Source organism: Bos indicus x Bos taurus, chromosome 5, assembly GCF_003369695.1.
Source record: "Bos indicus x Bos taurus breed Angus x Brahman F1 hybrid chromosome 5, Bos_hybrid_MaternalHap_v2.0, whole genome shotgun sequence".
Taxonomy (NCBI): domain Eukaryota; kingdom Metazoa; phylum Chordata; class Mammalia; order Artiodactyla; family Bovidae; genus Bos; species Bos indicus x Bos taurus.
Window position 1 is genome coordinate 37,918,511 of NC_040080.1, and position 15,321 is coordinate 37,933,831.

The 15,321-nt window shown below is 39.8% G+C and overlaps 1 protein-coding gene and 1 pseudogene across 9 annotated transcripts in view; one reads left to right on the top strand and one right to left on the bottom strand.

Annotated features, from left to right (window-relative positions):
* PPFIBP1 (PPFIA binding protein 1) overlaps positions 1–15,321 on the top strand; it is a 205,760-nt gene that overhangs the window by 66,898 nt on the left and 123,541 nt on the right. For all 9 annotated transcript variants that reach the window (XM_027541606.1, XM_027541600.1, XM_027541602.1 and 6 more), the window contains one exon: positions 7,071–7,167. The gene's annotated coding sequence lies outside the window, so the exon portion shown is untranslated. The remainder of the gene's footprint in view (positions 1–7,070; positions 7,168–15,321) is intronic.
* LOC113892591 lies at positions 5,011–6,078 on the bottom strand (annotated as a pseudogene).

The window sequence follows — 15,321 nt, forward strand, 5'->3', positions numbered from 1 at the left end:
AGAGCACTGGGTCACATTTTAGGTGACACATTTCCCCTAGATTTCCTGGAGATCTTCTGAAAGTGGTAGGTAACTCATGAAGGGAACATCTTCCTGAGTCATGTGATGGTGGATATCTGGATAGTGCTGTCTTGCTGCCAGTGTGAAAAGTAGTCATACCAAAGTTCCTGCTAATGCTCCCTCAGCCTTTTCCCAAATGGAAAAGAGGTGGAGGATAAGATGGGATGGGAACAAATTTGGAAGATTTAGGATCCCCTCTGAAAGTGAAAGTGTTAGTCGTTTAGTCCTGTCAACTCTCTGCAACCCCATGGACTGTAACCCACCAGGCTCCTCTGTCCTTGGAATTTTCCAGGCAAGAATACTGGAGTGGGTTGCCATTTCCTTTGCCAGGGCATCTTCTGGACCCAGGGGTTCAAACCTGGTCTCCTGCATTGGCAGGCAGATTCTTTACCATTTGAGCCACCAGGGAAGCCCTAGGATCCCTCTGGTAAGTCTATCCTGAAGGCTTTCTAAAGGGCCTGAACTACCTGGAGAGGCCTTGTTTACCAGGGGAAAGATAAGACATTGGTCAGTTCATTTGATTCCTTCATTACTCATGGTAAAAAATAAAGAGTATTGTAACTTTTGTTTTCCCAATATGCCAAGGTTAGCAAATCAGAAAGGTCTTTAAGTGGCTATGGCTGTGCATTTATATTCTTGTTTTAGGTATCTTATCCTATACCATACAGGGTATACTTCATTGTACTCGCCTAATATTTCTAACTAACAAACGATTTGAGTTTTCCTTTTATTATCTGTGACTTTGATGAAATGAAATTATTATTAATTATACCAGCTCAGGACCCATGTTGCCTGAGTTGTGATCCCAGTTTCTCCACTTAATCGCAATGTGATCTTTTGTAAGTTATTTAACCCCTCTCCCTCAGTTTCCTCATCTGTTTGATGGGGATAATAATTTACTTCTGTCTTTCCCAGAATTAAATGAATGAATTTATTGTTCATTTACTAAAAGTAAAATTGTTAGAATAGTATCTGGTGCACAAGTTATCAATACATATGACTTCTTATTGTGTTGTAAATGAGGGAAAGCAGCTAAAGGTGAAGTGACTCAGGTAGTTACCCAATAAGATTACTACACTAGATTGTTGTTGTTTAGTCACTCAGTTGTGTCCAACTCTTTGCACCCCCATGGGCTGTAGCCTGCCAGGCTCCTCTGTGATGGAGTTTGACCCAGTGATTGAACTGATAGAACTGATCCTCTGTAATATGTTTGACCCAGTGATTGAACCCCAGTCTCCTACATTGCAGGCAGACTCTTTACTATCTGAACCAGCTGGGAAGCCCCACTCTAGGATTAGTGTTTCTCATTTCAGGATTTAGTCCACAGAAATAGCTGTTTCCTAAACCAAAGGTCTGGAAACTTTTCCTCAAAGGGCCAGATCAGATAGCAAATATTTTATACTCTGTAGACCTTACTGTCTCTGTTGCATCTTCTCAACACTGTCATTGTGTTCTGCAAAAGCAGCCATAGACAATATGTAAATTAATGGGCTTGACTGTGTTCCAATAAAATTTTATAAAAACAGGTGGCAGACCACATTGCCCTGCATACAGACTCCTGCTTTAGATGCTTGTCTAACATGAATAGAGCTTCAAATTCCATTTAAAGTATGAAATATGGCATTGTAATAAGCAGTAACTTTCCTTCCTAACTCCTGGAGAATTCCATGGACCGTACAGTCCATGGGGTCGCAAAGAGTTGGACACGACTGAGCGACTTTTCACACTTTCTCTTCCCTTCCTAACAATTATTAGTCTGACGTGTTACTTTCCGTTACGATGGTCATGCTTTACAACATCAAAGGGGTTTAGAAGATAAGCAGTAGTGATAAATGTGTTTTCCATCTCAAAGGGATATACAGAAGTCATTTATTTAGTGGTTTGGAGAATTTTCTTGGTGTTTGAAATCTGAGATTTGGGCAGATGTTAAGGGTTCGTGTTATTAAATGGATGCAAATATATTGGGTTTTGCTTTTTTTTTGTAATCTCTGAAAAGGAAAGGTTTGTGAGTCATAAAAAAAGTCGTTTGTAATTATCCTTGTCATTACACTAAGGGTTTTCCTGCTAGGAATGTAGTTTGCATGGGTTTCGATTTTTTGATGGCTTAACTTTTCAGTTTAATAATGTGTTCTTGTTTTTAAATTAAACTTGTCAGTCAGCCTCTTTGTGAGCGGCTGACTGTGTTGGTTAGTTTGTATTTATAGTTATGTCTGTTTCTGAGGAAATGACTAAAGTCTCTTGAATTTGATCAAAACTGCATCACAAAGGGTATCTTTGACTTACTTAAACAAGGCTCATGATGGAAACTTAAAAAATCTCATAGTTCATGTTTATAAATGTTATAATGTATTCAGTCCTGGTTGGGCCAATAACCAGAGTTCTGTGCTGAGGGCAAGCTTGAATGTTCCCAGTGCTTCTTATTAATAGTTAACATGAATTCCTCTGGAGCAAGTTCAGGCAGCACTTTCTTATATAATACTCTTGTTAAAAAGAGTTTTCTAATTTTACATGTGACTTTAAGGTGAGTCTTATGGAACATAGCTATGTCTTCTTCTTCTCCTTAAATTGTTTCACTACTTTTTCTCCTTTATTCCTGTTTAGGTAGTCCTGACATGGAAAGCATCTAGACCTTGTACACGTAATTTCTAACAAGGACCACCCCCCCACCGCCGGTCTCCCCACCTCTGCAATATCCACGAGTCCTCCCCAGCCTAGCTTCGTTCCCTCACTGTGAATCAGTCCTCATAGCAGTGGAGGGGGCCCTCATTCTGCTCTTTGTTCAGGGCACCGGGTGGGAAGGAAGGCAGGCCTGGCTCCGGTCGGCTCAGACACAGGCTGACCTGTGCTCTGGGACCCAGGCTGGAACCCACATTTTCCCATAAGGGGCTCTGTTAGAGATGGTGGTTGGGATTTGGTGTGATTATGCTTCTAGATCAGCGGTGTTATGAGCTCATTGGGATTTCTGCCCTAGCTTTTAATGCAATCCCTGTTTAGTTTGAACCCTTCTGTAAGCAGCTTAAGGAACCAATTCTCCAACTTAAATCTTGGATCAAAGTATAAAACAGTTAAAAGTGCAATTACTCTGCCCGCTACCACACATCTATTCATCTCTGCCTCTGTTCTTAGAAACACCTATTGGGTAGGGTTCCCAGACACTGACTTTAAAAACTGCTGATGAAGATTCCTGTTTACTTTTGGAGCACACAGTAGTCTTAAAATCAGGTTTGCTTATGTATGCATCATTAATTTCTTAAAATTTACCTGGATTGGTGTGTATGTGTGGGTCATATATGAAGTCAGTTTTTGGGGAGGTTGAATGGACAGAAGCTGACCTAAGCTGAGAAATTCCTTCAAGGCAGCCTCTATCCACCATTCATGCCTAAATTCCATTGCATTTTATTTCAGTGTTAAGCACCTGCCTCTTCTGAAGCTCTTTGTTTGTTTGTTTAATGAAAATGTTCTCAAGATCCATATCCATTAAGTTGTTGGAATCTTTGAGCTGATCCTATTGCTTCTGTGTTTAATTAAGTATGTGAGGTCACTGGCTCTTCAAAAGGACAGAGCGAAGGACACAGCTAAACTCCTACTTCGTAATTTTGTCTAGAACTGGTCCTGATCATATGTACATTTTTTTTTCCAGGCAAAGTAGAAGCAGTATATTTTGTAATTTTCTTCCAAGAATGACTCAAATTCTCTCCCACCTCCAGGTAGCTCCCAAAATTTTACTGTTGCATTTAGGCTTCAGAGTATTAGTCATACTGGCATTCTACGTAAGGTTACAAATACATATCCCTTATGTATCTCAATGAAAGATTTCATCTGATCATGGGAAACTTCATTATCTGTTAAAGTCTGGTTCTGAACTGAATATAGCATAGCGTATACATCAATTCAAATCTGTAAGTGAATCTATTAATATTTATTCAATACTTTAACAAATTAAAATGTACCCAATTTTACCCTTTATAGTCCATTTTTCCATATACTTAAAAGGGATCCTTCCCTACTTTTAGGTAGGAAAGTAATCATTTAAGGATAATGGGACATCTGAAGAACTTTGGCAAACTGAACTATAGTACAGTAGTACTTACAAGAGGAAAATAGCTCGTCTTGATTTCTAATTGCTACAGTATGGTGTCAGTGAGATCAAACTCAGGCAAGACAGACCCAATTCATGTTTACATGTGGAAACCATACAACGTTAAGTGGTTAATCTACTGAAAGTTTGGCAGTCTGTTCACATCACTGAGAGGCTTACCTAAGACCTACTTTTATGCTGCAGCATCCTGAGGTGTTCTTGCACCACCCAGAAAAATTCTTTGGGGAGAGAAAAATCATCAAAGCTGTGATATATCCATTGAAATCCTTAATCTTTGATAACCTTTAAAGCTTGGGAGTACTTAACAGCAGGTAAACATGGAACATCTTCCTAGAATGCCAACTTTACATTAAACATGTAACATCAAAAAACAAAAAAGTAAATGCACAATTATATTCATATTTAACAGATGAGATGTCCCTCAAGTTCCTGCAACCGTTTGTATGATTTCATTGGACTTTGACAAGCTCTACATTAGAAAATGGTTACTTCTGCCATAAAATGCAAATATAATTAAGGTATCTGTTTGAAACATCTGAAACAGGTACCACCTTTCACAGGTCACATAAATCTCATCTCTAGGTGACACTACCTAAGCCCAAAGGCAGGTAAGGTAGATGTTATTTTAGCCTAACCATTGATGGTATTTACACCTCTTATCAAATACAATACTGTTGACTTCTCATTACGTTTGTGTGAAATGATTCAAGTATACAGAAAATTAGAAGCATTTAACCTAACTGACTTCAAGTTAAGTGGTAATAGCAAAGGCAATTCAAATAGTAACATGGCACAACTTTCCCTGTTAGCGGTTTTAAATGCTCATTTAAACAAGGGATGAGTTCACTTGCTTAGATATTTGAAATACAACTTTATTCTGATTCTAAACGAAAAGGAATGGGAATGACAGTAACAAACAAGATTCCACCTCTCAATATTGTCATGTGACTATAGCAGTCTTATATTTGAAACTCAAGGAGGAAACAACTGAGTTCCAAAACACCTAAATATGCGGGTCCAAAAAATGAAGGTTTTTTTTTAAACTGCTATATTCACTCCAAAGCCCATCCATCTCCTTCAGCATCCAAAGATTAAGCACGTGTTCTGCTTAGCTATATAATAAAGTGGCAAACACGCTGCACCACTGACGTCACAGGACAGTTGCCTATAAAACTAGACTTCTGACGCTGGGCCCCAGCTTCACTTTCTCACAGGTCATCATCTTCATCCGGGAGAGCAGTTGTCTGAGCAACCTCTAAATCGTGCTCATACTGTGCTGCCAAGGCTGGGTCCATGACCACCTCTGGCGGGGCAAGAGGCATGGCGACAAACTCCAAGTTAGGGTCTCCAATCGGTTTTCTAGCAAGCCAGAGGAAGGGCTTTTCAAAGTTGTAGTTACTTTTGGCAGAAATGTCATAGTACTAAAGATTCTTCTTTCGGTGGAAGACAATTGACTTTTCCTTAACCTTTCTGTCCTTAATATCCACTTTGTTGCCACAAAACACAATTGGGATGTTCTCACACACTCATACCAGATCTCTATGCCAGTTAGGCACATTCTTGTAAGTAACTCTTGATGTTACGTCAAACATTATAATGGCACACTGAGCTTGTATATAATAGCCATCTCTCAGTCCACCAAATTTCTCCTGACCAGCTGTATCCCATACATTGAACTTAATCGGTCCTCTGTTGGTATGGAACACAAGAGGATGGACCTCAACACCCAAGGTAGCTACATACTTCTTCTCAAATTCACCAGTCAGATGACGCTTCACGAATGTAGTTTTTCCAGTACCACCATCACCAACCAAAACAAGTTTGAACTGAACTTGGGGTTCTCCTTGGGCAGCCATCGCGATGTTACTTCCAGAAGCGTCTCCGCGCCCATCTGACTGAGCCATATGTACATTTGAAAAGCACATGTGAGATCACGCCTCTAGCATTTGACATGGAGACGCTCAACTTTCTCATTTGGATAAAAGTAGTTATGAGATATTGGGACATTTACTATTCGTCATTATTCCTTCATGAACAGAATATATGGTACTATGGTAATGGTGAGGATATTCATGCCCAAGTATATAGTACTGGGAATTTTTTTCTAAGTATATGCTATTTAAAAGAATTATGGGAATTAGAATCACAAGTCTAAAAAACAGTGTATATGTTTCTACATACTGTTTATGTATTATTCTTGTTGGATAAGAAAATAATAAGTTTCTTCCTTTTTTTAAACCTTAGCAACTAAGCATTGGTGAACTATGATTAATTCATTTACTCTGGAAACATAAAGCATCTAACCTATTCCAGGTACTTTGTGATAAAAAAAATTAATGATGGTAGTTTTCTGCTGAAATTCAGGTTTCAAGGAATATATGAAGTTGTGGCCAGTAACTGAGGAAGTAAGGAAGAATGAATGCTGGAAGGGGGGAAGGAAGAAAAGGAAGGGAGAGGAAGGAACAGTGGAAGGATAGGTGGAAGGAAATTAGTTAAATCTGTTGGTCCTTAACACATTTATTGTTTTTATTCATTTTTAATTTTTATTTAATTAAAAATGTATCTGTTTGACTGCACTGGGTCTTAGTTGTAGCACACAGATTCTTTGATCTCCATAGTGGCATGCAGGATCTTCAGTTGCAGCATGAGAACTCTTGTTTGCTGCGTGTGGAATCTAGTTCTCTGATCAGGGATCAAACCCAGATCCCCTGCATTGGGAACACAGAGTCTTAGCCACTGGACCACCAGAGAAGTCCCACATTTTATTGTTTTTTTTTTTAATTGCACACATGTTATCTAGTTTGATGTTCTTTGCTTATATAATAATTCACCATCTATAGGGTCTTTTTTATGGTGTGTCATGGTTTGAAGTTGGTTTTAATTTATCTCCTTTGTATTTGTTTCTTTTCAGTATAAAAAAACTTCATGGATCAGATTGCTAACAAGTACATGGAAGATTTGAAGAGCTGAAGAAAAAAAAACTCACTGTTAAACTTGTTTTTTAAAATGTAAGTAAACTCTCTCCTCACTGTTGTTCATTTCTGTATCTTCATAGCCTGCAATTACCTTTCTGTACACTCAGTGTGTAAATTTTTCCCCCAGTAGTAAAGTTGCTCGTCTGCATAGTCTGCTCATAAAGTCTATGATGCTTTATGACCCATTCCTCTCCTTAAAATTTTTTAAATTCTAAAAGTAATATGACTAACATAGAGGGTTGTAGAACTTAGACATGTTGTGACAGTCAGTGAGTAAATCTTTCTTTGGTGTCAAGAGGAAAATAGACCTGGTAGCATGTAAAAAGCACCACCCTTTTCGCAAATCCTTTGTTGCTCCTTACCCTACAGGTTCTTTTAGCGCACCATGTGAGTCAGTGAGAATTGTTGGTCAACCTGTTAATGACTGCATAGACTTAGAGAAGTAGGTGTTTCCAGTGTAAGCTTATCTTTTCCTCCTCGTTTCTTTTGCTCTGTAATAGTAGTGATACTTAGCTATGTATTGAACTTCTATTAAAAGACAAGCACTCGACTGATTGAATTCAATCAATATTCATTCAGCAAACGCTTTTTCTGAGTGCTTGTCATGTGCCAGGCACTGCTCTGACACCATCGTCTTGTGCTGCACTTGCGGCAGCCTTGCAAAGTAGGAGCCCATATTTTAGTGATGGTGATCCAGGTGAGTATACTGAGGTTCAGAGAGAGGTAAGGAGGCTACAGACGATCACACAGCTAGGAAGGGGAGGAACCTAGAGTGAACACCATGCTGTCTGACTTTTCTCATTAGCCATTTTCTAAATAATGTTGAAATCCTCATCCTGGCTCAGTTGTTGAGTTCCAGGTTCAGACTGGAACCTTCTGGGTTGTGTTCTTCATAGGAATGTTGTCCTGATTCTTCTAAACCTTGGCTGTAGTCACAACAGGAAAGGAAGTTAGAGAAACATCTTCCCAAGTTTGAGAGGTACTTTTGGTATCTGGAGGGGGAGTTAAGAGATCTAATGTCTAGACTGACCTTTCCGCGAATCTCTGTGTGTCTCTGGGATACTTAACATCTACAGGAAACAGTTACTATTATGCCTGTTAAGGAGAGCAGACCAGATGTTCTCCAGGGTCTCTTTCAGTAGGCTTTTTATTGAAGTATCTTATACACAGAACAAAGTACACAAATTGTAAGTGGATGGCTTGATGGAATGATTGTTACACAGTGCACACATCTGTGTAACCAGTGCAAGAAAATAGAAAATTACCAGCCCCTCCTACTCTCCTCCCCTAATGCTCCCATGAGTAACCAATTTCCTGATTTCTAATGCCATTGATACAATTTTGCCTATTTTTATCATTTATATAAATAGATCATATAGTTTATATTCTTTTGTGTCTGGCTTATTTTGCTTATTATGTTTGTGAAATTCCTGTATGATATTGTATATAATTAATTTATTTCATTCTCCTTAACTATCATGCTATTCAGTTGTACATGTATTTTATAGTTGCTGGCTATTTTGGTAGTTTCCAGTTTGGATGTATTACAAATAGTGCTCCAGGGAATGTTTTTGTGCACATCTTTTGGTGATGATTTTATTTTGGTCAGGGACTAAGTTCAAGTAATTTGAATTCAGCAGCCCTGTGGAGTAATGTTGAGGTAAGCGTCTTTGAAAGCAGACAAGTAGATTTTAGGAAGGCAGGTGATGTGTCTGCTTCAGCATGATGTTCTGAACGTTGCTGGTCAGGAATGTGAAATCCTCTTGAGGGTGTGGCTGGGCAGAAGCCCTATATGATAAGCCTGTGATGTGGTAAGGTTTGCTCTCCTGGCAGAGGAGGGCTTTGATTCGTTTCAGGAAGGGACGGTAGAAGAGAGAAGTCAGATCCAGAAGACAAATGTGTATGGACTACCCTGGAAATGGTTAGGATATGTCAGCTGCCAGATCAAGAATCTGGAAAAGTGATAACCCAGGGGAAGAACCAGCTTACAAGACCTGAAGAGTCTAGGAAATGAACAGAGAAATAAAAATTGATTTCAGCAGGCAGGCGGGAGCTCTCACAGCATTTTTAGACAAATTTATTAAGTCTGATGAAACTGTTGGTCTCTCAGTTGTGTCCGACTCTTTGCAACCCCATGGACTGTAGTCCACCAGGCTCCTCTGTTCATAGGATTCTCCAGGCAAGAATACTGAAGTGAGTAGCCACCCCTTTCTCCAGGGAATCTTCCTGACCCAAGGATTGAACCTGAGTCTCCTGCATTACAGGCAGATTCTTTACTATCTGAGCCACAAGGGAAGCCCTGTTAAGTCTAACTCCTGTTTTAAGGAAACTTTGAAAAACCAGTCCCTAAAGTATGAGTCAAGAATGAACTTAATGAAATTACCAAACTAAGAACAAATGTATTTTTCAAGTAAATACAGGATGTGAGTATGTGGGCTTTGCCAGGAGACTGTTCTGTGTCAGATCACAGCTTCACTTTCTTTCCCTGTAATCTTTCCCACCAGCTTCCTGATCTGTAAAATGGGGATATTGACACACCCACCTTGTAGATTTCCTGTGACAGGGTACTTCCACAGTGCCAGGAGTGTGCTGGGTGCATTGCACTGGCACTAAAAGTGATAGCCATTATTCTTACTATTTTTCTGATTTTTACTGTGACTGATATTATGTGTTTGCATCGGATACTTGGTAGAAGTTTTCAGATTATTTTTTTAAAGTATGAGATTAACATAGTTTTTTTTGAAGCGTGGAGAACACTAACAAATGTATTTTCCGACTTGCCTCGCCTTAAACTGAAACTCAGAGGAAAGCTGAAGGGAAACATTTGTCTGTGTCCTTGGCAGGTCCCTCCCCAGCGTGAGTCAGTAAAGACACTTCTGCTTGTTGCAACTGCTGTACTTGGTTGTTTCAAGAATAGACCAGACGAGCTAAGATTCACAAGAGAGCTGGGTCATTTTGCACAAAGGAAAATCATGATTTTATTTATTTCACTCTCAACTCGTATCAGGCATTTTGCAAATAAGTGTGTGTATGTAGCAGGGAGCTTTAGTGAGAGGCTCTGTGGGTGATTCACTACAACCGCAGCTGGTATAGGGTGTCCGTTCCAACTGACTGTGGCTAGTGACGTCTTTCCACCTGTTGGTAAATTCTGGACTAACTTTTGGGGCGTCCGTTGTAGATTAAGCATAATTTTGCCCTCGGTGAGATTATGATCTCACAAATGAATATTTGTTCTACGAAGGAAACTTTTAGAGTGAGTTGAGTCTAAGACAACATTTGACCCAAGACTTTGAAATTCTAGTTCTGACTTCTCTACAAATGATCTGTGGGATTTCAGGTATAGCATTAGTCCTGAGTCTCAGTTTTCTCATCTGTAAAATTAGAAAGTTAGACTTTGAGACAAAGGAAGATTCTGTGAATCTCTAAATTTAATAGTATCTAGTTTGGGGTGTAGTTTTATTTTTCTAAAAGCTGTATTCTTTCATGGGTTTCCCCAAGTCAGAATGTCTTATGACAGCAGATTTCAGCACTTAACAATAGTAGAGGAAGGAACAGTTTTAAGATATGACCTAAATTCACAAAACAGTTAATGTCCACTGCAGATAAAAAACAAATGACCTGACTGTTGTGATTGATGTAAAGTTATGTGAGTATATATAAATCCACTTTCACACTGGCATTTACTTTAACCAGCTTTCATACACTTGCTTTATTCATTAAAGGATGTTTATGTTAAACAACATAAATAAATATTCAAGACATTGTATATGGCATAACTGGATTATGGAAACTGCGTTGGCTTTATCTCATGTACGTATGTAAATTCTCAGTTCTCACATTACAGTCCCACAGTTGGGTGTGTCACTAATTTGAGTTTGTTTTGTTGTTCCACATGTTGAAGAAATTATATGGTAAAAATGATATTTGAAAATGAAATACTGGATTCAATTGAATTAATAAGAATCCTAAATAGTGTTATCATTATTACTTTTAAGTAATACTCAAGATAATTGCTTTTAGGTTTTGAGCCCTATGTTCTTATACCCAGGGGTTCTTGTTGTTCAGTCCCTAAGTCGTGTCTGACTCTTTGCGACCCCAGGGACTGCAGCATGTGAGGCTTCCCTATCCTTCACTATCTCCTGGTGTTTACTCAAACTCATATCCATTGAGTTTGTGATGTCATCCAACCATCTCATCCTCTGTCACCACCTTCTCTTCCTGCCTTCAGTCTTTCCCAGCATCAGGGTCTTTTCCAATGAGTCAGCTCTTCGCATCAGGTGGCCAAGTATTGGAGCTTCAGCTTCAGCATCCATCCTTCCATCGAATATTCAGGGTTGATTTCCTATAGGATTAACTGGTTTGATCTCCTTGTAAGCCAAGCGACTCACAAGAGTTCTCCAGCACCACAATTTGAAAGCATCAATTTTTCAAATTTCACCACAATTTGAAAGCATCAACCTTCTCTATGGTCCAACTCTCACATCCATACACTCAGGCATATGCTAATAGCTGATGCAGGAGGGCATGTAGGGAATATTTAAAGTAAATGGAGAACTTTGGAATATTTGTGCTTTGACCCATTTATTTGTTCTGGCGACTGGCAAACAGAAGAAATACCATTTGCCTAGTGTGCAGGCAACACCCTGGTCTCTCTGATGTAATCACGGGTGATGGTGGTGAAAGCTCTCTGGTTATACTAGCCTTGAGGCTGAATAGACCAAGTACAGGAATGAGGTGGGGGCTCATCAAAGCCTCTTCATCAGGCGGAGGAAGGCTGTGGGAATGTGCAGGTCATTCCTGAGGCTTCCCATGGGATCATTCTACCTGCTCGTGCAGTGGTTTCTAAGAGGCGATTTGTAGCCACCTAGACAGTGTCCTTTCCCAGAGAACTTCCCCTTTTGTGCTCTCTGTCTGTACCCTTCTTCCAGTCTCTTTCATTTTATCTCTTTATTTTTCTTTGGCCTGTGCTGGGTCTTCATTGCTTGTGGCAAGTGGGGGCTACTCTGCATTGCAGTGCACAGGCTTCTCATTGTAGTGGCTTATCTTGTGGAACACAGGCTCTAGGCATGCAGGCTTCAGTAGTTGTGGAGCATGGGCTTAGTTGCCCCAAGGCATGTCGAATCCTCCTGGACCAGGGATCAAATCTGTGTTCCTGCGTTGGCAGGTGAACTCTTAACCTCTGGACCACCAGGGAAGGTCCCTATCACTTTAATTATTACGTGGGATTTGAAGTTTTTTAACTCCTGACTACATATTTTGGACCAAATATTCCTTATTCTAGACAATTTGTACTAAACATTCTGAAAATACTACTTGGAGATGGCTACCTTGTTTGGAGTCATGTGTCACATATGTGGTTTTGTCTTGCGCTTCTTTGATTCATCATACCCTGAGATAATACATAAATAAATTTATTCATTAAATTTATGGAAGCTTTTCCTTTCCATTTTTCTTCCCTCTAGTAATCTCTCCCTGTCTCATGAAGTATCTAAGATCACCTTTGCAATCAAATGGAAATTTAGCTGGGCTGTTAGATTCCCTTAAGCATCCCTGAGTGTGAGCGTGAGTAGATGGAGTTGAAGGGCTGCTTGAAGTTCTTGTCTCAACTGGCTGAAGTCATAGTCATCTATTTATTCTTGGTTGTTCCTTTTCCCCTCACATATTGGGAAACTGGTGGTCAGTGCCTTTGACTTTTTCTCTCCTTAATCCAGATACGCAAGAGGGTAACTGTTGACAGAGAGAAGGAAATGTTTACATACTTAAATAACCAATATGTAGGGGGCATGTGTGTGCAGGCTTGTGCGTGCACAGGCTCTGTAACTGCAAGGTGGTATCTGTTTCTCTTAAGTCGCCATGCATATCCATAGTTAACGAGGAGGCCCTAGCATCTATGATGGCACTCAGGTATGTATTTGCATCAGTGTTTAAGGAGGAATTAGGTTGGTGGGAGTTCTGACTCCTATTTTAGTGGATCTATGGTTTAAAATTATGATATTTTCACTGATATATTTAAAATGGATAACCAACAAGGACCATGGAACTCTGCTCAATTTTATGTGGCAGTCTGGATGGAAGTGGAATTTGGGGGAAATAGATACAAGTTTATGTATTGGCTGAGTCCCTTTGCTGTTCACCTGAAACTACCACAACATTGCTAGTGGGCTATACCCCAATACAAAATAAAAATAAATAAAATTGTGATGTTTTGGGGAAACCTGGGTTCTGGCATCAGAATTTCAGTTAGCCAGGATCTCCATAGCTTTGAGAGTGAAGAAGTGAGATAAGTATTTTCAGTCATTCTTAAATCCATTACTTAGTAGCTCAGGGCTTTGTGCTGAAGTTAAAACTCCAATACTTTGGCCACCTGATGGGACGAGCCGACTTGTTGGAAAAGACCCTGATTCTGGGAAAGACTGAAGGAAAAGGAGAAGAGTGCAGCAGAGAATGAGAAGGTTGGACAGCATCACTGACTCAATGGATGAGTTTGAGCAAGCTCCAGGAGATAGTGAAGGACTGGGAAGCCTGGCAGGCTGCAGTCCCTGGGGTTGCAAAGAGTCAGGCATGACTTAGGGACTGAACAGCAACAAACACAGGACTTTGTGCGTCAGAATCACAGAACTGAAGTTGGATCCTCAGGATGTGTTCAGTGTTCCTTACATACTGTAATGCTGGCCTCTCCCAGAGATGCCCCAACCAAGAGGCGACTTAAATTAGGGGTGTGGCAGTTCACAGCCATTGTAGCAGGATCCATTTAGTCTTCAGGCAAAAAGAAAGTGTTCTATCTCCTTTTAAATATTACGTTGCATTCAGAGTTTGAAATAGCCTTGACAGTTTCCTGTGGCCATTACCTGGAACTGAGGTGTAGTGCCTTACTGATAACTGACTCCTGCGTTTGGTACAATAATTGTGTTTGTTGTCTGTGTTTTAAGTTTGTATTTCAAAATACATGTTGTTGTACCATCATCTTTTCTTGTTTGTTTGTTCGTCTGTATTTTATTCTCTTACCTTTGTAGTGGTAATTATGCTTGGCTTTGGATACTTGTGCCATTTGATACTGAGATGAAGAGATTTTAAAAGAAAAGGTCATCAGCTGTCTTTCTGGGCTATTCTGGGCATTTTGTACTATATTTATTTTGGGCCCAGCTTTTCTTGCCCTTGGTTTCTGATTTGCTGTTCCTCCTCCTTGCCTTGGCCTCTCATCTTGCCTGGAAGCATTTCAAGAGATCTGTTTGGATGACTGTTTTGTTTAACAGATAAATACTATCTCAACCTTGGGAGACAGTCAAGACGACAGGATGGAACTCTCCATTAATGCTTCTGGATCTAAGGCATGAAATCCCTGGAGCAGAGAGTCTGGCCTCTTAGTATAGTATACTCATGTCGGGAAATTGTTTCATGCTTTGAGATTAGCTTTTACAAGGGAAATGTGGGATTCTGGGGCATTTTCAAAAGTTTTGCATAATTTGGTGGGACTTAAGTAGTCTTACTGTTTATAAATTTTTGTAAATTAAAGAATGATTATTTGACTAAAAAAGTGGGCTTTTTGGTTCTTCAGGGTCTAACTTGATCTTAGCTGAGGTCTGGCACAGACTACTCCTTTCAGGGAGCTTTCACTCAGATTATTGGGGTTCTCAAAAAACCAAGTATTGTATAAAGCAGAAAATAAATGGTCTTCAAGGAGTATCAGGCCTTTAAGCACAAGACGTCTCCCAAGAGAAAACGGTAATGCTCCCAATACCCATTTACTTTGACCTTCTTTGGGAGACTGTGTCTGAGTGACTCTTCAGGGACAGAAAAAACCAACTAATTCTACTGAAGTGTTACAATACCCGGAAGGTGGTTTCTTTTTTCTTTTTTGTCATTTCTTTTAAAAAAATTGAAATACAGTTGACATACAGTAATGTTTTGGATATACTTACAAGATGGTTTGACACGTGCATACATTGTGAAATGATCAATGGACATGAGCTTGGGCAAACTCTGGGAGATAGTGAAGGATGGGAAAGCCTGGTGTGCTGCAGTCCATGGGGTTGCAAAGAATCAGACACAACTGAGCAAATGAACAACAGCAACAACAGTGAAATGCTCACCATGATGAGTCTGGGAACCATCTGTCCCCAAGGTTGTTATAACACCATTGACCATAATTCCTTATGCTGCGTGTCACATCCCCATGACTTGTTGTAT